Below are 14,449 nucleotides of genomic sequence, written 5' to 3' on the forward strand. Positions count from 1 at the left end.
TGCCTCTTTTAATGTAATCATTGCTTCCTAGAGGCTGGTTCCTAGGGACAAAGCTTCCTCTTCCATAACTCATCAGTGAAGTATTTACTATGTGGTGGAATTAAGCACAGTGCATTTCACAGCTTTGCCACCTCAAATGACATTTCTCAGTCAGCACAGTAGGTTTCCCATATGTATTGCCACAAATAGTAATTCTTTCTCAGAGTTCAGGAAGATTTGCGGAAACAAGTATTTCCAAATTAAATCTTACTCGCAGTTTCTGCTCAGCATAAACCAGCCTAACTTGATGAGTGCCTTTGACATGTTGGGGAATAATTAAATTTAATTTTCATGTACAGGATAGAAATGAAAAACATTTCTGCAGCCCTGCAGCAGCTGACACGATTGCCTTCGAGCTCTCAAAAGGGAGGGGAAATGGAATTCCAAGAGAATAGTGCATTCTTCAAAGTTCTAGGAGAAAACATTCTAGCATAATACAGTCTCTGCTGATATGGCAGCTTTTTATTCAGCCCTTAAGAATGTAAGCGGGAAATACACGTGACGGATGTTTTTTCTTTTGAAAAGATATTAATAGAAAGGTAATTTGACCTATTTAGCATTAAAATGTTCTTCAAAAATTCATCGGCTCTAAAAAGGTAGGCCTGAGAAGAAAGCTATTACATCATATCTTCCAAATGGTCAGCAAGCTGCTGGAATGGAGTGGGTTCTTAATTCCTGGACTCTTTGATGTTACTAAGAAAAACTAAGACAATAGCCTTAATGTACTGAGAATATCTTATGTAACAGAGTTTGTGCCAAAATGTTTCTAAACCTCCCAGTAACCTTATCAGACAGCCTTCTTATACCTATTTACATTTGAGGAATCTGAGCCTTAGATTAGTGAAGCAATTTTCCTGATGTCACCCAGCCAGTAAATAACCAAACTGGGCATAGAGTCTAGGGTCCTGGTAGCTCCGAAGCCTGTGTCCCTTCTAATGCAATGTATCACAAGAGTACAATTTCAAAAAGCAGACATGTGCTTTTAAACTCATGCATTGCCACTTTGTGGCTGTGTAAATTCAACATTTCTGAAGCTCAGATTCCTCATGTATAAAACAATAACAAACATATAGTAAGGCCATTGTAGGGATTCAATGAGTGAATACACAGAGAGTCCTTAACTCTCTGCATGGCCCATCACAGTACTCAGTAAGTTTCAGCTGTTTTACCTTGCCAAGTAGACCCTCTTTATGGAGGTTAAGGCATAGAGAGTTGGGGAGTCAAGAAAACTACCACTGTAATACATGATTGAATTGGTTTGGAGACAGTAAACAGATTCATTGATAACTTAAAAGAAAGGGGATAAAAAGGAGCTATGACTCACAAATCAAACCTTGTTGCCATATGCTATTCAATTTGAACACAAGCAATAATGATGGAAGGACATCTTAGACCTATTCATTCACTCATGCAACAGATTCAACTCATCCATTTGCTTCTTTCTCCTGAAGAATATGAAATTATGTATCAAATTCACCCCTGGGTAAGAGTTGGCCCCATGTGAAAATCCCAGTGTGTGTCAGAACCACAAACAGAGGGCTGAACTTTATAAAGCTTGAGCCAGTTTGCTTTTATTAAACTCATTACTGTGTACCACTCATTTATTTTAAAAAATGTTTTTGAAGTGAGGTAGTTTCTGAAAAGAATACAGAATAACTGTCTTTGTTGTCTAATTCAGAGCTCTTTATTGAGATTCTCTTTATTTTAACTTTTTATTTACAGATTTTTTGGTGTTTTGACTGGAGACACTAAAGGTAGGCTGAGATAAGGTAATCTGAGAACAGCTCTGACGGAAATGGCGCCAAGGCCTGAAAGTCCCTATCGGGACTTAGATCTGTTTCAGTGAAACAGCTTTGCTCTCATACACAGCTGTATAAATTACACTGATTTGAAAGAAACAAAACACCTTTTGTGCTTCCCTTACTCTGGGTTCTTTTTCATCCTTGCCAGAATTCTTTCTCCATAAGAATAATAGCGAAGATTTGCTTTGCAAAACTCTGTGCTCAGAGCTGGAAGTGGGGGTTGAGAGAAAACAGGAATTTGATTCTGATTTTTTTTTATCATGTAGTAGGCTGAGATTTTCTCCGGTGTGATAAAAAATAAAATGAGGCCAGATGGTAGTTGTTTATGGGTTCTGAAGTAAAAGTATTAAGTCATTAAAATTTGGAGACGTCTCTCATTTATTCCAGCTTCTTCTCATTAAATCCGCGTTTTATGTGGATGAAGGTGCAGAGAGAGGGTGTCTGGGCAGCAGATCCATATGCTTCCTTGCATTGGGCTCTGGCAAAGCACTTCTTTGCTCCTCTCAGATCTCCAGCCTGGAGTGAATGTAAAGGAATGTGTTTTCCTGATAGGATTCTGGAAAGGTGCATACCAGTCCCTGTGCTTACAGCTTTCTTGCTGATGATAGGAAAAGGTTATCTATTTCCAGCTGTGAGGTGTTTCAAATCTGAACATACTCTGAGGTCCATTTTTTCGGCGTAGACTTTTCTGAAGACTCCTTCAAGAACAGCTTATTTTCATTGATGGATATAGGAGGGACATTTTCCAGGGTAATGAATCCTAAATGGAGATGTTCAAAGTTGGTTTGAAAACTGCTGGCTGATGTTATCTGTAAAAAAGAAACGATGACATTGTCCTGCTGTCAGGTTTTTAGCGGATAAAATCAATACAGTCCCTCCATGCTGCTGGGAGAAATGTAGACCAGGTTAGGACTTACCCTGCTATTTCATGTAACTCTTGTCATACAAATATCCCCAGAATTAAGCAAACAGCTTGTCTTAAAAAGTTCTAAGGTATAGGTTCCATTTTGTCAAGGAACAGTGTTTTTCTTATTCAGCCCACGCTAGTTCTCGTGTGGTAGTTAAGTTTACAGGGAATTAGATTGGGTTTGAATTTAGGTTTAAGTCCTAACTTCTGCTACTCACTAACCACGTGAACTTGGATAATTACTCTACACTTCTAAGCTACAGTTTCCTCACCTGTAAAATGGTGGTATCAATAGCTCTTACCTCATAAAGTCCAGAGGCTAGATTGAGCAATGCATGTAAACGTATTTTTACAGTTCCTGGCCTGTGGTTCCTGGCTCCTGGTAAGAAATATTCATCTTAAATAATGACATCTATCTAATCTTCACTGCTTCTGATAAAGAGTCCTTTACAGGAAACCTACCAAAATAGACGAGAAGCCTTCAGAAATCACCCGGTGAATTCAGAGCCTCCATGGGGAAATTCAATGACCAGCTGCTTTCTATACTTGATGAGAAACAGCAGTGTCAAGCTGCAGAGCTCTCCCCAACAGCATGGTGTGGCTGCCATGTCAAGGACCCCACACTCTCCCCCACAGCGTGGTGTGGCTGCCATGTCAAAGACCCCACACTCTCCCCCACAGTGTGGTGTGACTGCCATGTCAAGGACCCCACACTCTCCCCCAGAGTGTGGTGTGGCTGCCATGTCAAAGACCCCACACTCTCCCCCACAGTGTGGTGTGAATGCATGTCAAGGACCCCACACTGTCCCCCAGAGTGTGGTGTGACTGCCATGTCAAGGACCCCACACTCTCCCCCACAGTGTGGTGTGAATGCATGTCAAGGACCCCACACTCTCCCTCACAGCGTGGTGTGGCTGCCATGTCAGGGACCCCACACCGTCCTGCACAGCATGATGTGACTGCATGTCAAGGACCCCACACTCTCCCCCACAGCATGGTGTGGCTGCCAGGTCAGGGACCCCAGACTGTCCTGCACAGCGTGATGTGGCTGCCATGTCAAGGACCACTGCGCTGCGATGCTAAGTAGAGCTTGGTGGAGGAGGGGCAGGAATTGGGATGAGGAAGAATTGTGGGAGAGTTTCATTGTTTTGGAAGAAGAATCTCCTCCTAGACCTATCTCATTCTTTTTAAAAAATTAGTTTCCACTTTTTCTTGCAAATCTAGATCTGAACAGAGGCCTATCTCATTCTTAATCTAGTGTTCTGGGGCAAACAGGAAGTGAGGGAGAAAACACACACACACACACACACACACGAAAAGGAAGTCCACCAAAGCCTTGGGGAGCCTCTTTTATATTGAGATGAGGAAAGACCATGGACAGACTTCTCACTGCAGAATTCTGCTGAAGGCTTCTTTCAGCATTTCTCAGTTCCAAAATGCATACTCTGAGTTTTCAGAGCCTCTGAACCTTCTGTTCTCTTATTTAAAAATTTTACTTCTAAAAGCACACAAGTGCTTGCATTCCATCGATTCGAAAAATAAGATGTAATTATATGTACAATATAGGAACCCATTTTTGGAAAAAATAACGTATGTAGGGAAAACCTCCCTTTACCACCACCCAGAAACTAACCATGTATATATATCCACATACATGGTTTGTTAGTAATTTGTGACAGGAATGGAATCATAGTATACATATTTTTCTGTAATTTTTTTCACTTACCAATATATCTATAAGATTTCCATTACAATACATATATATCTAATTTATTATTTTCAACTGTTACATAGTATTCCATAGTATAAGCAACTGATAATTTAAGAATTTCTCTATTGATGATTATATTTGTTAATAGTTTACTATTAAAATGATATAGCAGTAAGCATCCTTTAGCATATATTGAATAAATGCTTAGAAACAATTGTTGAATATTAGAATATGCAAATTTAAAATGTTGATCAAAACTATTATTTCCCTTCGAAAATATTGTAGCAATTTATATTCCTTGCATGGTTATGAAGAACTTGCAACTCTGTATACTATTTATCATCTACATTTTTGCTTATCTAATAGGTGAAAATTATTTTATTAATATTTTAATATGCATTGCCCTGATTATTTATAATGTTAACTCTCATGTTAACCATTTATATTTCTTCTCTGAATTGTTTATTCAATATCTTGCCTATCTTCTATTTGGTTTGTCTTTCTTTTCTTATTAGTTGGTAGCTGTTGGCTATGGATAGTTTTTTGTTTTTTTTTGCGACATAGTCTCGCTCTCTCACCCAGGCTGGAGTGCAGTGGTGCAATCTCAGCTCACTACAACCTCTGCCTCCTGGGTTCAAGTGATTCTTGTGCCTCAGTATCCCAAGTAGCTGGGACTACAGGCACACACCACGATGCCCAGCTAATTTTTGTATTTTTAGTGGAGACGAGAGTTCACCATGTTGGCTAGGCTGGTCTCAAACTCCTGACCTCAAGTGATCTGCCCACCTCAGACTCCTAAAGTGCTAGGATTATTGGCATGAGCTATGGATAGTTCTTATCAAGAGCCAGGAAACATGCGCTAGGAACTCTAAAAAATGCATTTATATGAATGCTCAATTTAGCCTGTGGACTTAACTATGAAGCAGGAGCTATTAATATTCCCAATGCTGGCCTCATAAAATGTGTTGGAAAATGTTCCCTCCATTTTTATTCTTTGGAAGATATTATGTAGAATTATTTTTCTTTCTTAAACATTTCTCTTTAAATGATAGAATTTAACAGTACAACCAACTGGGTTGCAGTTTTCTCCATGGTTTTAAACTATGAATTAAAAATTTTTAATAGATATAGCATTATTGAGGTTATCTGTTTCTTCTTAAACGAGTATTGATAGAGTCTTTCAAACACCACGTCCATTTAATCTAAGTTGTTGAATTTATGGGCATAAGTATTCTCTTATTGATTTTTCTTAATGGCAACAGGGTCTTTTTTTTAATCTTTTTTTTTTATTATACTTTAAGTTCTAGGGTACATGTGCACAACGTGCAGGTTTGTTACATAGGTATACATGTGCCATGTTGGTTTGCTGCACCCATTAACTCGTCATTTACATTAGGTATATCTCCTAATGCTATCCCTTCCCCCTCTCCCCCCACCCCACAACAGGCCTCAGTGTGTGATGTTCCCCATCCTGTGTCCAAGTGTTCTCATTGTTCAGTTCCCACCTATGAGTGAGAACATGCAGTGTTTGGTTTTCTGTCCTTGTGACAGTTTGCTCAGAATGATGGTTTCCAGCTTCATCCATGTCCCTACAAAGGACATGAACTCATCCTTATTTAAGGCTGCATAGTATTCTATGGTGTATATGTGCCACATTTTCTTAATCCACTATCACTGATGGATATTTGAGTTGGTTCCAAGTCTTTGCTATTATGAATAGTGCCGCAATAAACATACATGTGCGTGAGTCTTTATAGCAGCATGATTTATAATCCTTTGGGTATATACCCAGTAATGGGATGGCTGGGTCAAATGGTATTTCTAGTTCTAGATGCTTGAGGAATCGCCACACTGTCTTCCACAATAGTTGAACTAGTTTACAGTCCCACCAACGGTGTAAAAGTGTTCCTATTTCTCCATATCCTCTCTAGCACCTGTTGTTTCCTGACTTTTTAATGATCGCCATTCTAACTGGTGTGAGATGGAATCTCATTTGTGGTTTTGATTTGCATTTCTCTGATGGCCAGTGATGATGAGCATTTTTTCACGTGTCTGTTGGCTGCATAAATGTCTTCTTTTGAGAAGTGTCTGTTTGTATCCTTTGCCCACTTGTTGATGGGGTTGTTTGATTTTTTTCTTGTAAATTTGTCTGAGTTCTTTGTAGATTCTGGATATTAGCCCTTTGTCAGATGGGTAGATTGCAAAAATTTTCTCCCATTCTGTAGGTTACCTGTTCACTCTGATGGTAGTTTCTTTTGCTGTGCAGAAGCTCTTTAGTTTAATTAGATCCCATTTGTCAATTTTGGCTTTTGTTGCCTTGCTTTTGGTGTTTTAGACATGATGTCCTTGCCCATGCCTATGTCCTGAATGGTATTGCCTAGGTTTTCTTCTAGGGTTTTTATGGTTTTAGCTACGGGGTCTTTAGTCATATTCTCTCTTTTGTTACTGATATTGGTAATTTGTATCATTTTTTTCTTGTTTAACATTTTGGTCAGTATTGATCAATTTTACTGATTTTTCCAAAAGATCAGCTTTGGATTTTATTGATTTTTCACTATTGTTACTCTATTCTTAATTTCACTTACTTCTGCTTTGTTCTTTATTTCAATCCTTTTGCTTGCTTTGGATTTCATTTGCTCTTCTTTTTCTATTTCTTATGTGGAAGCGTAAATCATTCATTTACACTTTCTTCTTCTTCTAATAGCATTTAATGATATAAACTTTTCTCTAAGCACTGATTTAGTTGCATACCACAACTTTTGTTATGTTGCATTTTCATTTGCATTCAGCTCAAAGTATTTTTAAACTTCTATTAAGAATTCCATTGATAAATACTTTTTTACTCATGGGTTATTTAGAAGTGTGTTGTTAAATTTCCAAATACTTGGCAGAAGGTGGGGAGTAGTTTCCAGATTTCTTTCTGTTATTGATTTTTGGTTTATTTCCTTTACGGTCTTAGAGCATACTTCGTGTGATTTCTATTCTGTTAAAATTGTTAAAGATTGTTTTATGTCCCAGAATATGGACTGTATTAGTGAATGACCCATTTAAATTTGAAAATAAATGTATTCTGCTACCTTTGGTTTCAGTAGTTCTGCAGATGTCAATTAAAGCCATTTGGTTAATAGTATTACTTAGGTCTTCTTTATCCTTGACAATTTTCTATTGATTACTGAGAGAGATGTTTAAGTCTCCAACTGTAACTATGGATGTCTATTTGTCTTTTTATTTCCATTAGTTTTTGCCTGATGTATTTTGAAGTGTCTGTTTTGTTTTGCTTTTGTTTTAAGATGGAGTCTTGCTCTGTCACCCAAGCTGGAGTGCAGTGGTGCGATCTTGGCTCACTGCAACCTCCGTCTCCCAGGTTCAAACAATTCTCCTGCCTCAGCCTCCTGAGTAGCTGGGATTACAGGCACCCACCACTGTGCCCAGCTAATTTTTTGTATTTTTAGTAGAGATGGGTTTTACCATGTTGGCCAGGCTGGTCTTGAACTCCTGACCTCAGGTGATCTGCCCGCCTCAGCCTCCTAAAGTGCTGGGATTACAGGCGTGAGCCACCGTGCCTGGCCAATGTGCCTGTTTTGTGTGTGTGTGTGTGTGTGTGTGTGTGTGTGTGTGCATCCACATTTAGAACTATTATATTTGCTTGGAAAATTGACCCTTTTCTTGGTATATAATAATGTTCTTTATCTCTGATAATAATCATATCTTTTGTTCTGAAATCTAGTTTGTTTTAGTTTAGTCTAACTACTCAAGCTTTCTTTGGCTAGGGTTTGATATATCTCATCTCATCTTTTATTTTAACTTGTGTATTGTATTTGAACTTTAAACAGCTTTCTTATATAGGCAGCATTGTAATTGGGACTTGCTTTTTAAATTATATCTGAAAATCTGTCTTCTAAAATTTTGTTTTTTAATTGACAAAAATAGTATATATTTATGATATGCAAAATGATGTTTTGATATAAGTAAACATTTTGGAATGGCCAAATCAAGCTAATTACACATGTATAACCTGTGTTACTTATAAATGTGGCCTAATACTTTCTGCTCTCTTAGTAAATTTTATATATACAATATATAGTTATTAAGTATTGAAAATTTCTATCTTTTAACTGGTGTATTTAGATCACTCACATTTAATGAGATTAATGCTGTAGTTAATAAAAAATGTAACATTTTGCTGTTTTTTTTTTTTATTCCATTGGTTCTTTGCTTCTTCTTTCCTCTTTTCTGCCTTCTCATGTAATAATTTTACATGATGGTATCTTTTATGATACCATCTGATATGGTTTGACTGTGTCCCCCACCCAAATCTCATCTTGAATTGTAGTTCCCATAATCCCCAAGTGTTGTGGCAGGGATCAGGTGCAGATAATTGAATCATGGGGGCAGTTACCCCCATGCTGCTGTTCTCATGATAGTCAGTGAGTTCTCACGAGATCTGATGGTTTTATAATGGGCCTTCCTCACATTTGCTCATTCTTCTCCTTTCTGCCATAAGGTGAAGAAGGATGTGTTTGCTTCCCCTTCTGCCATGATTGTAAGCTTCCTGAGGCCTCGCCAGCTATGCTGAACTGTGAGTCAATTAAACTTCTTTCCCTTATAAATTACCCGGTCTTGGGTATATCTTTATTAGCAGAATGAAAACAAACTAATACACCATCTCATCTACTCTATGACTTACTATGTGTACTTTAATTTTTTTTTAGTAATTGGTCTAAGGGTAACAATATACATCTTTAATTAATCAGAGTCTATCTTCAAATAATACTAATACCACTTTAAGTTGTAATTATAGGAACCTACAACAGTGAATCTGCAATTATTCCCTCCTCCACTTTGGGTTATTGTTGCCATACGTTTAACTTTTACCTATGCTATAAACACATATTAAATTCCTTCAATTTTTGCTTAAAGTCAGTTATCTTTGAGAGCAATTAAAAGAAAATCTTCATTGATTCCACTTCTAGTGGTCCTTATTTCCATGTGTATATCCATGTTTCAGTCTGATAGTATATTCTTCCTGCTTGAAGAAATTCCTTTAACATTTTTCTTATAGAATAGCTCTGTTGGTAATGCTCATTAGTTTTTGTTTGTCTGATAACATCTTTATTTCTTCTTTATTTTTGAAAGAGATATTCAGTAGATATAGAATTCTGGTTTGACAGTTTATTTCTTTCAGTGTATGAAAGATGTCATTCCACTGTCTTTTGGCTTGCATGGTTTTAATGAGAAGTCTGCTGTAATTCTTACCTTTGTTTCTATCAATCCTAAGCTAAATAACTCTTGCTTGTTGTCTTGCTCTTTTTCTGTTTTCTCTCATTTATTTCTTTCATCTATGGTTGCTTTGAAGATCTTCTCTTTGCTTTTTATTTTCAGCAGTTAAAAATATGTTATATATTGTGTTTTAGTGGTTTAAATTAATTAGTTGACTAATATTTTGTATTCATCCTATTTGGTATTCTCTAAGCTGTTTTAATTATTGATTTGTTGTCTGTCATTAACTGTGAAAAATTTTCAGACATTATTTCAACTATTTCTTCTGCTCATTTCTCTGTATTCTCAAGTTCCAGTTTTGTGTATGTTAGAACAGCTGACATTTTTTTGCCCAGTTCTTGGATGTTCTCTTCTGCTTTTGTGACTCCTTTTTTTCTCTTTGTATTTCAGTTTGGTCAATTTCTATTGATCTATCTTTAAGTCTGATTTTTTTCTTTAGCTAGTGTTGAGTCTACTGATAAACTCATCAAAAAAGATTCTTATTCTTGGTTTAAATGTTCATTTCTAGCATTGTCATTAATTTTTAAAGATTATTTCTATTCCTCGGCTGAAATTACCTCTCTGATCTTTCATATTATCTATCTTTTCCAGAAATTTCTTTCATATATTCATCACAATTATTTAAAAATTCTCTGTTAGATAATTCTAACATCTATGTTATATCTCAGGTTGGTGCTAGTGATTTCTTTGTTTTTGCCAAATGTATATTTTTGTTGTTGTAGTTTTGCATGCTTCACAATTCTTTTGAAAGCTAAACATCTTGTGTAGGATGATAGAGATTGCAGTAAAATGTTCTTATATCTGAAAATTGGCATTTCTTTTTTTTCTTCTAGGGCTTGATTGTAGTTATTCTAGTAGGGGTTTGCTAGGCTTGAGCTATTTTTGTTGTTATGGCTATCTCCAATGAACTGTAGGCTTCAAATTTCCTATATAGATTTGACCTTTGAAGAAACATGGGTTTGGACTGTGTGAGTTCACTTACATACAGTTTTTTTCAATAAATGTATTGGAAAATTATTTGGAGATTTGTGACAATTTGGAAAAACATTAAACCTTAATTTTTAAAATACTCTTTTAAAAATTAAGGAAAATTTAGGTATGTCATGAATTGCATAATACATATGTAGATATTCTTTTATCATTGACTACCATAAGATATACACAAATTTGTTTTAAAATGTTAAAACCTATCAAAACATATGCACACAAACACAAACCATATATGGTGCTATTTGCACTTGAGAGAAATGTAAACAAATGTAAAAATACAGTATTAAATCATAACTGCATTAAATTAATTGTAATACATACTCTACAACTGTAATAATTTTGTAGCCATCTCCTGTTGCCATTGTGATGAGCTTGTATTGTATTTGCTTAAAATGCCATGTGATGCTAATCATCTCCATGTGAACAGTCCATTTCTCCAAGAAACAGCATATACCAGAAAAAGTGACCACTCATGCTTTTCATATTTTTCATCATGTTTAGGACAATGTTGTAAACCTTGAATAACATCATGGGACCCATACAAAGTGGCACTGGTGATGCTAGAAGTGCTCTCAACAAACAGAAAAATATCATGACATTATAAGAAAAAGTTGAACTGCATGATATACCATAGATTGAGGTCTGCAGCTGCAGTTGCCTGCCATTTCAAGATAAGTGAATCCAGTATAAGGAATGTTATTTTAAAAAAAAGAAAAGAAGAGAAAATGCATGAAGCCATCTCTACAGCTATGCCAGGAGGCTTGAAAACGATGCACTATTTGTAAACTTTTTATTTTGTATTGAAAATGCAGCTTTTATGTGAGTGCAGGAGTGCCATAAGAAACATACACCTACAGAATGATATCATTTGAGGAGAAGTGAAGTCATTAAATGGCAACTTAAGGGAAAGGAAGGTGAAGGATTTAAGGCTGGAAAATTTAATGCCAGCAAAGGATGGTTCAATAATTTTAGAAAATGTCAAGATAACAAGAGAAGGAGCTTCTGCTGACCAAGAGGGAGCAAATGAGTTCCCAGACATCATTAAGAAAATCATTAAGGAGAAAGAATGTCTGCCTGAACAGGTTTTTAATGCAGATGAAAGTGCCCTATTCTGGAAAAAAAAAAGCCATAAAGGACATTTATTATCAAAGAAGAGAAGCAAGCACCTGGATTTATGGCAGAAAGGAATAGACTAACTACTGTTTTGTGAAAATGCAGTCAGGTTTATAATCAAAACTGCCCTTATGTATAAAGCTGCTAACCCATGAACCTTAAAGGAAAAAGATAAATACCAGCTGCCAGTCTTTTGGTAGTATAACAAGAAGGCCTGAAAAGTGACAGCCTTTTTTCCTGAATTGGTTTTATTGATGCTTTGCCCCTGAAGTCAGGAAGTATCTTGCCAGTAAGGGACTGGCTTTTAAACTTCTTTTGATATTGGACAATACTCTTGTCACCCAGAACCCCATGAGTTCAACACCAAAGATGTTGAAGTTGTCTACTTGCCCTCAAACACAACACCTCTAACTCAGCCTCTAAATCAGGGGTTTATAAGAACCTTTTAGACTCATTGTATACAGTACTCATTGGAAAGGATTGTCAACGCCATGGAAGAGAACTCTAATAGAGAGAACATCATGAAAGTCTGGAAGGATTACACCTTGAAAATGCCATCATTGTTATAGAAAAAGCCGTAAAAGCCATCGTTCCCCACACAATAAATTCCTGCTGCAGAAAGTTGTGTCCAAATATGGTGCACGACTTCACAGAATTTACAATAGAGCCAATCAAGAAAATCATGAAAGAGATTGTGGATATGGAAAGAAAAAGTTTGTGGAGGTGAAGTGTTTCAAGATATGGAGAAATTTAAGAGCTAACAGACACCACACCAGGGGAATTAACAGGAGAAAATTTGATGGAGGTGAATGCTTCCAAACCAGTGCCAGATGATAAGAAAGAAGACATAGAAGAAGCAGTGTCAGAAAAAATATTCAACATTAGTCAATCTGGAAGAAGGGTTTCAATTATTAAGGACTGCCTTTGACTTTTTTTTTTTAAGACATTGACCCTTCTGTAATATGGGCGCTGAAACTAAAGTAAATGGTGAGAAAGGATTGGTTGCATATAGAAACATTTTTAGAGAAATAAAAAAGCAACAATTAAGACAGAAATTACCATGTATTTCCTTAAAGCGACACCAACTATGCCTGCCTCTTCTGCCTCCCTTTTCACTTCCTCCATCTCTTCTGCCTCTGCCCCTGAGAGAGCAAGACCAACCCCTCCTCTTCCTTTTCTTCCTCAGCCTAGTCAACGTGATGAGACAAGGATGAAGACATTGATGAGTGATATGGCTCCAGTGAGTGGAGGAACACCAGATTCTTGGTCCTCATGCCGGTTTAGATAAAATGACACAGAAACACGTGGAGTGGTTTTAAGGAGTGAAGAGTTTAATAGGCAAGACAGAAGGGAGAAGAAAGAAGGAAGAAGCTCCCCTGTACAGAGACAGAGGGGGGGGGCTCCAAAGCTGAAAGAGGAGGTCCCCACCTGCCAGGGATACCAGCCAGGTATATACACAGAGGCTGGAGGAGGCAGTGTCTGATTTGCATAGGGCTCAGGGGATTGGTTTGACTAGGCATGTCATTCGCATAGCCCATGAAAAAGCTGGCACCTCCCACCGCAGCCTTTTAATATGCAAATACTTGGGAGGCTGAGGTAGGCAGATTACGAGGTCAAGAGATCGAGACCATCCTAGCCAACATGGTGAAACCCCATCTCTACTAAAAATACAAAAAATTAGCTGGGGGTGGTGGCGCCTGCCTGTAGTCCCAGCTACTCGGTAGGCTGAGGCAGGAGACTCACTTGAACCCGGAAGGCGGCAGTTGCAGTGAGCCAAGATGGTGCCACTGCACTCCAGCCTGGCAACAGAGTGACATTCATCCCCCACACCCCCGCAAAAAAAAAGCAAATGCAGGGCGCTATGATGTTCTACCCACATGGGGATATGTGGGGGTGGCCATGTTGCCAGGAACACGTGGGACAAGGGCAAGAAGGCCCTGGGAATCACCACGTTGGGTGGATCCAGTTTCTAATGGCTTGCATTTGCATATCAAACGTTGCCAGGTTGGCTCTAAGAGCCGGGGCTTTACAGGAAACTTTCCTGGAGCAGCTTTAAAAATGAAAACTTCCTAAGGACCCATTTTTCTATCTGCCTAAAATAAGTTCTTAATAACTCCTACAACACGAGGACCCACTTCCACTTAATAAATAATAAATATATTTACAGTTCCTTATGATTTTCTTAATAACATTTTCTTTTCTGTGGCTTCATTGCAGGAATACAGTGTAATACATAAAATATGAATTAATTGACTGTTTATGTTATTGGTAAGGTTTCTTATTAACAGTAAGCTATTAGTTGTTAAGTTTTTGCAGAGTCAAAAGTTATATGCAGATTTTCAATTGCATGGGGGGAGGGAGTTTACGCCTCTATCCCCCACACTGTTCAAAGGTCAACTGTACTTTGTGTCAGGGTGTGGACTGGATTACCAGAGGAATGTCTTATTGAGTCTAAGTTTTAAGTCTTCCCTTTGTACTTTGCCTCAGAGAGGGTAACTTTGCATGCCCTTTTGTTCCTCTTGCAGTATTTCTCTGCTGCTACTCATTTTTCTAAGCTTGTTTAGCTGACATTGGGCAGTGATGGTTGTGAGAGGTTGTAGTCTCTTT

General features: G+C 37.5%; 1 protein-coding gene and 1 long non-coding RNA gene across 4 annotated transcripts in view; one reads left to right on the plus strand and one right to left on the minus strand.

The window, feature by feature from the left end:
- Positions 1-14,449, minus strand: part of PEX5L (peroxisomal biogenesis factor 5 like) — a 686,817-nt gene that overhangs the window by 323,074 nt on the left and 349,294 nt on the right. The window lies entirely within an intron of this gene.
- LOC134733133 (uncharacterized) lies at positions 682-12,809 on the plus strand. Its single transcript, XR_010116670.1, has 3 exons — positions 682-761; positions 8,964-9,038; positions 11,231-12,809. It is a non-coding gene; the product is annotated as an uncharacterized lncRNA (long non-coding RNA).

This window comes from Symphalangus syndactylus, chromosome 17, assembly GCF_028878055.3.
Source record: "Symphalangus syndactylus isolate Jambi chromosome 17, NHGRI_mSymSyn1-v2.1_pri, whole genome shotgun sequence".
Classification (NCBI taxonomy): Eukaryota; Metazoa; Chordata; class Mammalia; order Primates; family Hylobatidae; genus Symphalangus; species Symphalangus syndactylus.